We start from the raw sequence: 8883 nt of genomic DNA on the forward strand, positions 1-8883 counted from the left end.
CTTGATAACACCATTCGGGTGTTCGATGAACTGTCATGCACACCTGACGAATGTCTAAAATGTGCTGTATCTTTGTTGCGAGACTCAGCCTACTATTGGTGGAGGACCCTGATTTCCATAGTCCCAAACGAACGAGTAACTTGGGACTTCTTTCAGACGGAATTTCGAAAGAAATATATTAGTCAACGGTTCATTGATCAAAAGCGTAAGGAATTCTTGGAACTCAAGCAAGGCCGTATGACAGTATTTGAATACGAACATGAATTCGTAAGACTCAGTAGGTATGCCCGGGAGTGTGTAGCTGATGAGGTTGCTATGTGCAAAAGATTCGAGGAAGGATTGAATGAGGATTTAAAGCTACTAATGGGTATTTTGGAAATAAAAGAATTCGTAACACAAGTCGAACGAGCCTGCAAGGCGGAAGAACTTGGAAAGGAGAAGAAGAAGGCTGAATTTGAAGCTAGAGACTACCGCAAAAGATCGACGGGTAAAGCTCCGTTCTCAGCCGTAAAGAAGTTCAGGGAGGACACTAATAAGTCGAGGACGACTGCGGGAATTTCCATCAGAGCAAGACCATCGACGGACTCCCGAGCTACTTCGGTAGCTAGTGTGGGCAATAATCGTCTAGAGAAACCTGAATGTCCCCAATGTGGAAGACGACACATAGGTGAATGTTGGGGTAAGTCTATTAACAGGGCCTGTTACGGATGCGGTTCGAAGGACCACTTCATTAGAGATTGCACAGAGCTTGATGAGAAGAATAAGATTCAAGGTGCAAGACCTAGTGGAGTGACAACTAGAGGTAGACCACCGAGAATTTTAGGAGGTAGGGGTGGTAGTCAGAGAGGGGCCTCTGATATGGCTGTTCGAGCCGAGAATCGTACTCCTGCTAGAGCATATGCCATTCGCGCACGAGAGGAGGCATCCTCCCCAGACGTCATCACTGGTACCTTCACTCTCTTTGATACTAATGTGATTGCATTGATTGACCCTGGCTCTACTCATTCATATGTACGCGAAACCTTAGCATCCAGTAAGACTCTACCTGTTGAGTCTACTGAGCTCGTAATTCGAGTGTCAAACCCTTTGGGTCAATGCGTACTTGTTGATAAAGTGTGTAAGAGATGCCCTCTAATAATCCGAGAATCCTGTTTTCCGGCCGATTTGATGCTTTTGCCGTTTGACGAATTTGATGTTATTCTTGGTTTGGATTGGTTGACCGCGCACGATGCGGTTGTGAATTGCAAAAGCAAGACTATTGATTTGAGGTGCGCAAATAACGAGATAATCCGAGTTGAGTCTACGGACTTAAGGGGGTTGCCTGCTGTAATATCAGCAATGTTGGCCCAAAAATATGTAAGAAAAGGGTACGAAGCATACCTTGCGTATGTACTTGATGACAAAGAGTTAGGAAAGAAACCCAAATCTGTGCCGGTGGTTTGTGAATACCCGGATGTTTTTCCTGAAGAATTACCGGGTTTGCCACCTGTTCGGGAGATAGAGTTTGGTATTGAGCTTGTACCTAGAACTACGCCAATTTTGATAGCTCCGTATCGTATGGCACTAACCGAGTTAAAAGAATTGAAAGCTCAATTGCAAGAGTTGACGGATAGAGGTTTCGCTCGACCAAGTTTCTCACCTTGGGGTGCACCAGTATTGTTCGTGAAAAAGAAGGACGGAACCATGAGGTTGTGCATTGACTATCGTCAACTAAATAAAGTGACGATAAAGAATAAGTATCCGTTACCGCGTATTGATGATTTGTTTGATCAATTAAAGGGAGCATCAGTGTTTTCAAAGATAGATTTGAGATCGGGTTATTATCAGTTGCGGATTCGAGATTCGGACGTACCCAAAACTGCTTTCAGAACGAGGTACGGTCACTACAAGTTCTTAGTGATGCCGTTTGGGCTCACTAATGCCCCTGCGGTGTTTATGGATTTGATGAATCGGATCTTCAGACCATATCTGGATCGGTTCGTAGTTGTGTTCATTGATGACATCTTGGTCTATTCAAGAGATGAGACCGAACATGCTGAGCATCTGAGGCTAGTGTTGCAAACTTTGCGGGATAAGCAGTTATGTGCTAAGTTCAGTAAGTGTGAGTTCTGGTTAAGAGAGGTTAGCTTCTTGGGTCATGTGGTATCCGCATCGGGTATTCGAGTTGACCCGAGCAAAATTTCAGCCATACTTAACTGGAAGCCTCCGAGAAATGTTACCGAAGTCCGGAGCTTCCTAGGGCTCGCCGGTTATTACCGACGATTTGTCAAAGGTTTCTCGATGATAGCCACACCAATGACGAAGCTACTTCAAAAGGATGTTAAGTTTGAATGGACGGAGAAATGTCAGAAAAGTTTCGATCAACTGAAAACTCATTTGACTGAAGCTCCAATTTTAGTGCAACCCGAATCAGGTAAAGAGTTTGTCATCTATAGTGACGCATCCCTACTTGGGTTGGGTTGCGTATTGATGCAAGAAGGTAGAGTTGTGGCCTATGCGTCGAGACAATTGAAGCCACACGAGAGAAATTATCCGACCCATGACCTCGAACTAGCTGCCATCGTGTTTGCTTTGAAAATATGGCGACATTATTTGTTTGGTGAGAAGTGCCATGTATTTTCGGATCACAAAAGTCTCAAGTATTTGATGACTCAAAGAGACTTAAATCTGCGACAAAGACGTTGGCTTGAGTTGTTGAAAGATTACGAGCTTGTCATTGATTACCATCTGGGAAAGGCTAATGTGGTTGCGAACGCCTTAAGCCGGAAATCGCTGTTTGCTTTACGAGCAATGAATGTGCACTTGTCTGTTCTACCCGACAATGTGTTAGTAACTGAATTAAAAGCCAAACCATTATTGATCCATCAAATTCGTGAAGCCCAGAAAATTGATGATGAATTGGTTGCAAAACGGGCTGAGTGTGTTCTGAACAAGGAATCGGAGTTTCAAATGGATGATGATGATTGTTTGAGGTTCAGAAGTCGTTTGTGTGTTCCAAGGAATTTGGAACTTATTTCGATGATTTTGAATGAGGCTCATAGTGGCCGAATGTCTATCCACCCGGGTAGTACTAAAATGTACAACGATCTGAAACGTCAATTTTGGTGGCCGGGCATGAAACGAGACATTTCTGAATTTGTTTCAAGGTGTTTGATATGTCAACAAGTGAAAGCGGAACATCAAGTGCCTTCAGGATTACTTCAGCCGACCATGATACCCGAGTGGAAATGGGATCGAGTCACAATGGACTTTGTGTCCGGACTACCATTGTCAACAAGTAAGAAGGATGCGATTTGGGTTGTTGTTGATAGACTGACTAAGTCGGCTCACTTTATTCCCGTGCGTACGGATTTTTCATTGGATAGACTAGCTGAATTGTACGTTTCTCAGATTGTGAGATTACACGGGGTACCTGTTTCTATCGTGTCGGATAGAGATCTGAGATTCACCTCACGATTTTGGAAGAAATTGCAAGAAGCTTTGGGTACCAAGCTGCATTTTAGCACCGCTTTTCATCCCCAAACCGATGGTCAATCCGAGCGGATAATTCAGATACTTGAGGATATGTTGAGATGTTGCATCCTCGAGTTTAGTGGTTCATGGGAACGGTATTTACCCTTGATCGAATTCGCTTACAACAATAGTTTCCAATCAAGTATTAAGATGGCACCTTACGAGGCTTTGTACGGTCGTAAATGCCGTACACCATTGTTTTGGACCGAGCTCGGTGAAAGTAAAATTTTCGGAGTTGATTTGATTAAAGATGCCGAACAGAAAGTAAAGGTAATCCGTGAAAGTCTGAAGGTAGCCACAGATCGTCAGAAATCGTATGCGGATCTGAAACGGAAGGACATTGAATATCAGGTGGGAGATAAAGTGTTCCTTAAAGTTTCGCCTTGGAAAAAGGTACTTAGGTTTGGCCGTAAAGGCAAGTTGAGCCCGAGATTCATTGGGCCGTACGAAATCTCTGAACGAGTGGGGCCGGTTGCATATAGATTGATTTTGCCCCCTGAACTTGAAAGGATACACGATGTCTTTCATGTTTCGATGCTTCGACGCTATAGATCTGATCCTTCGCACATAATTAGTCCGTCGGAGGTTGAAATTCGAGCCGATATGAGTTATGAAGAAGAGCCGATGTGTATCCTAGCTCGTGAAGTGAAGGAGTTGCAAAACAAAAGGGTTCCGTTAGTAAAGGTGTTATGGCTCAAACACGGGATCGAGGAAGCTACTTGGGAAACCGAGAGTTCGATGAAAGAACGATACCCAAACCTATTTACCGGTAAGCTTTTCGGGGACGAAAATTTCTTAAGTGGGGGAGAGTTGTGACACCCTAAAATTTACCCTAGTCGGGAAGTGGTTTCGGGACCGCTAAACCGCGTCATAAAAATAATTAGCTGTCATATTTGATGCTTATTATATGTATATATGCATGTGTGAAAATTCCATGTTTGAATTTTTTTTAATTGAAGGTGAATTTTAGTAAATAGGACCTATGTGAGAAAATCTGGAAATGTGATTGGTTAAATTACAAGGACCTATTAAAGCATGTGCTGAGAATAATGGCTTTGCATGTCAAATACCCCTTCTTTTATACATAGTGGCCGGCCATGATGGAGCATATATTAGAATAGGTGGTAAGTTTCCATGAAGTGGTCATTATTTTATGTAAAGGAAAGGAAATAATAAAAAGAAATACTAAGGATAATAAAAGAAGTAACAAAAAAAAAGGGGGTCATTACCTTGTTCTTCTTAGCCGTACAAGAAGAAGAAAAAGGAGGGGGGAGCAAAGGCATTCGGCCTTTTGAATGAAGAGGAGGTTAGTAAATTTTGTTAATTTTTCTTTTGAAATAATAGTTGTTTGGGTTAATCATCACGTTTTTCTTACCTAGCCATACTAAAATTTCGAATTTAGAGTGTTGGATGGAGCTTTCGGTTATGGTATGTGTGAGAAGGACTTGATTTTTTCTTACCTTTAAGTTTTGATGGATAAAGAAACAAAAGGTTGTTGATGAAAGAAATTAATGTGTTAAGAGATTATATGAAACTTATTCATGTTTATATATGTTATATGCATTGAAAATGGTTGATGATTTTGGAGGTGATTAGCTTGAATCGGCCATGGTATATCCATAAACACGATCTATGCTTGTTATGTTACTCATGGTTAAAACGATTCGGCTATGACTCTTGTAAAAAAAAAAAGTAAAAATAGACATGTGAATTTAAAAGATGGTATGAACAAATGTGGAGTTTTGCTAGTTTAAGAGTATTCGGCCAAGTGTTCATGTGGTGGAAATTAAGTGTTAAATGGAATGAAAATGATGTTATATGGGGGTATGTATATTCGGCCATAAGAGTGAATACATAGATGATGTTAAATTTGATTATGTATAATGGGCCATATAGAGTACACATGGTGATATTAACCTTAATTCTTTATAATTGATCAAGTGGATGATGTTGGTTTATATGGTCGAATTTGAATTATGAATATGTACCTTGAAATAGAATGTTGCCGTATGCTTCTTTTGATATGAAACTATTAATGTTACGGGATATAAATAACTAGCAAGGTAATTAAACTAGTTGATTTATTTATTTAAGCTCAAGAACCTAAAGGAGAGGCGTCCAACATGTATGTATGTGATGATGAAATTGTTGAATGAAAAGAAAAGAGGTGAGATGTGTTGAGTTGTTGATCTCGGCAATAAATGTGCGGGTATAACCATTTATGACCATGAGATTGGCGCTAAGTGTGCGGGTTTAAATTGTACAGCACTAAGTGTGCGAATTGACTATGTTGCACTAAGTGTGCGAATTGACTATGTAGCACTAAGTGTGCGAGTTTGATTATGTAGCACTAAGTGTGCGAGTTGACTATATAGCACTGAGTGTGCGGACTTAATATACATCCTTGAATCATTATGGATACTATGTGTGCGACACTATTGAGTCGATCATGGACAGCGGATCGGGTAAGTGTCTTGAGTTCATGGCTAATAGGTGCTATGTCTATACTTGGTGTTGAGCTTGGTAAGTTTGAACCTATGTGACAAATATACTTGAAGTCACGTACATAAAATTTATCGTAGAATGGGTGAAAGGCCGTTTAGTTGTATGTTTGTAACGAAAATAAAATGATTTATGAAAATGCCTCGAATATCCTATTGATGAGTATGTGGATTGTGAATGCATAAATTGGTATGAAATTGAACCGATAGGTTGGAGGAACTATGGTATGGTTCGGAATGGATGGAGTAATTAGCCTCGTTCCATTTTGTTTTCTCTTGTGATAATGTTATTGATGGATGGTAGTGTATAGCTTTTGACTTACTGAGTTATAAACTCACTCGGTGTTTCCTTGTCACCTATTCTAGGTTTCTTGGACAAATCTCTTTTTGCGTGGTCGGGCCGTCATCGAAGTCATCACACCGGATAGCAAGTTTTGGTACTTTCTTCTTAGTCGGCTTAGGAGAACATTTCGGCATGTATAGGCTATTATGTTGTGTTTGAACTTTGGTATGTAAACTTTTAGCCATGCGAAAATGGCATAAATGTTCGGTTGGGTTTGGATTCATACGTTAGGTCGCAAATCTTGATAATTCGACCTTTTTATGCCATACGTCATGGTTGATTATTTTGGTGTTAAAATTCATGATATGGCAATAGTGTAGTAGGGGAAAGTTTGACAATGATTAGCCTTTGGCATGGTTAGTCATGATCATAATTTGTGATATGCATGATGAATTATTAGTTAGATCAAGGAGTAAACACGAAGTGGGCATAGTTGCTTTCGTAACAGATGCTGGCAGCAGCAGTGACATGAGATTGAAAAATCACTAAAAATAGTAGGAATGGAATTGATTGATGAATAAATTATGTAATCGAAGCTCGATGAGTCTATTTTCATATAGAAGTAACGAAAGGATCATATGGATAGTATGTTAAGAGATAATCAGGTTCTCGTGGGACAGGGCCAGAACGGTTTCTGGATTCCCTGCTCCGACTTTGGAAATTCATTAAAAATTAACCAGAGATAATTAGGAGTTATGCTATATATGTATAGATTCCTCTCTGAGTCTAGTTTCTATAGAAACAAACGGCATCAGCATTGAAGTTCTGTACCGGGAGATATCCAGGTCGTAACGCGCAAAGGTCAGTGTAGTCGACCCCAGTAACTTGGGAGAATTTGACTAATAAACTGTACTAATTGGCCCAACCAAAAATTCTAGAAAAAAACATGTAGATGGGAATATGAGTCTAGTTTTAGAGAAAAATCACGAAACTGATTTTCAAGTTGTGAAACTCAAGATATGATTTTTAAAGCGACAAGTACGCAGATTAGGCAGTGTCTGGAAAATATCTTTATAAGGGGTTATAGTCTGTTAACACCTCGTGTTCGACCCCGGTGTCGGTCTCGGGTTCGGGGTGTTACACTTTTACTAACGGAACCCTTTTGTTTCGCAACTCTTTCACTTCACGAGCTAGGATACGAATCGGTTCTTCTTCATAGCTCATATCGGCTTGAATTTCAACCTCGGAGGGATTTATTATGTGCGAAGGATCAGATCTGTAACATCGAAGCATCGAAACATGAAAAACGTTGTGAATCTTTTCGAGATCAGGGGGTAAAGTCAATCTATATGCCACTGGACCAACTCGTTCGGATATTTCATACGGCCCCATGAACCTCGGACTCAGTTTGCCCTTACGGCCAAATCTGAGTATCTTTTTCCAAGGTGAAACTTTAAGAAACACTTTGTCTCCCACCTGATACTCAATATCTCTTCGTTTTAAATCCGCGTACGACTTCTGACGATCTGATGCTGCCTTCAGACTTTCACGAATTATCTTTACTTTCTGCTCAGCATCTTTAATCAAATCAACTCCTAAAATTTTACTTTCATCGAGCTCGGTCCAAAACAATGGTGTACGGCATTTACGACCGTACAAAGCCTCGTAAGGTGCCATCTTAATGCTTGACTAAAAACTATTGTTGTAAGCGAATTCAATCAAAGGTAAATACCGTTCCCATGAACCACCAAACTCAAGAATGCAACACCTCAACATGTCTTCGAGTATCTGAATTATCCGTTCAGATTGGCCATCAGTCTGAGGATGAAAAGCGGTGCTAAAATGCAACTTGGTACCCAAAGCTTCTTGCAATTTCTTCCAAAATCGCGATGTGAATCTCGGATCTCTATCTGACACAATGGAAATAGGTACTCCATGTAACCTTACAATATGAGATACATACATTTCAGCTAGCTTGTCAAGGGAATAATCCGTACGTACAGGAATAAAATGAGCTGACTTTGTCAGTCTATCAACAACCCAAATTGCGTCTTTCTTACTTGCCGACGATGGCAACCCAGATACAAAATCCATCGTGACTCGATCCTATTTCCATTCAGGTATCATGATCGGATGAAGTAAACCTGTAGGCACTTGATGTTCCGCTTTCACTTGTTGACATATTAAACACTTTGAAACAAAATCGGAAATGTCTCGTTTCATACCATGCCACCAAAACTGACGTCTCAGATCGTTGTCCATTTTCGTACTCCCCGGGTGAATTGACATTCGGCTACAATGAGCTTTGTTCAGAATTGTTGAAATAAGTTCTGAATTTCTTGGAACACACAAACGACTTCTGAACCTCAAACAATCATCATCATCAATTTGAAACTCTGATTCCTTATTCAAAACACATTTAGCCCGTTTTGCAACCAATTCATCATCGACTTTCTAAGCTTCACGAATTTGATAAATCAACAATGGTTTGGCCTTTATTTTTGCTACTAACACATTATCGATAGAACCGACAAATGTACATTCATCGCTCGTAACAGTGATTTACGACTTAAGGCATCCGCAACC

This window comes from Gossypium hirsutum, chromosome A05 (genome assembly GCF_007990345.1).
Source record: "Gossypium hirsutum isolate 1008001.06 chromosome A05, Gossypium_hirsutum_v2.1, whole genome shotgun sequence".
NCBI classification, from domain to species: Eukaryota; Viridiplantae; Streptophyta; class Magnoliopsida; order Malvales; family Malvaceae; genus Gossypium; species Gossypium hirsutum.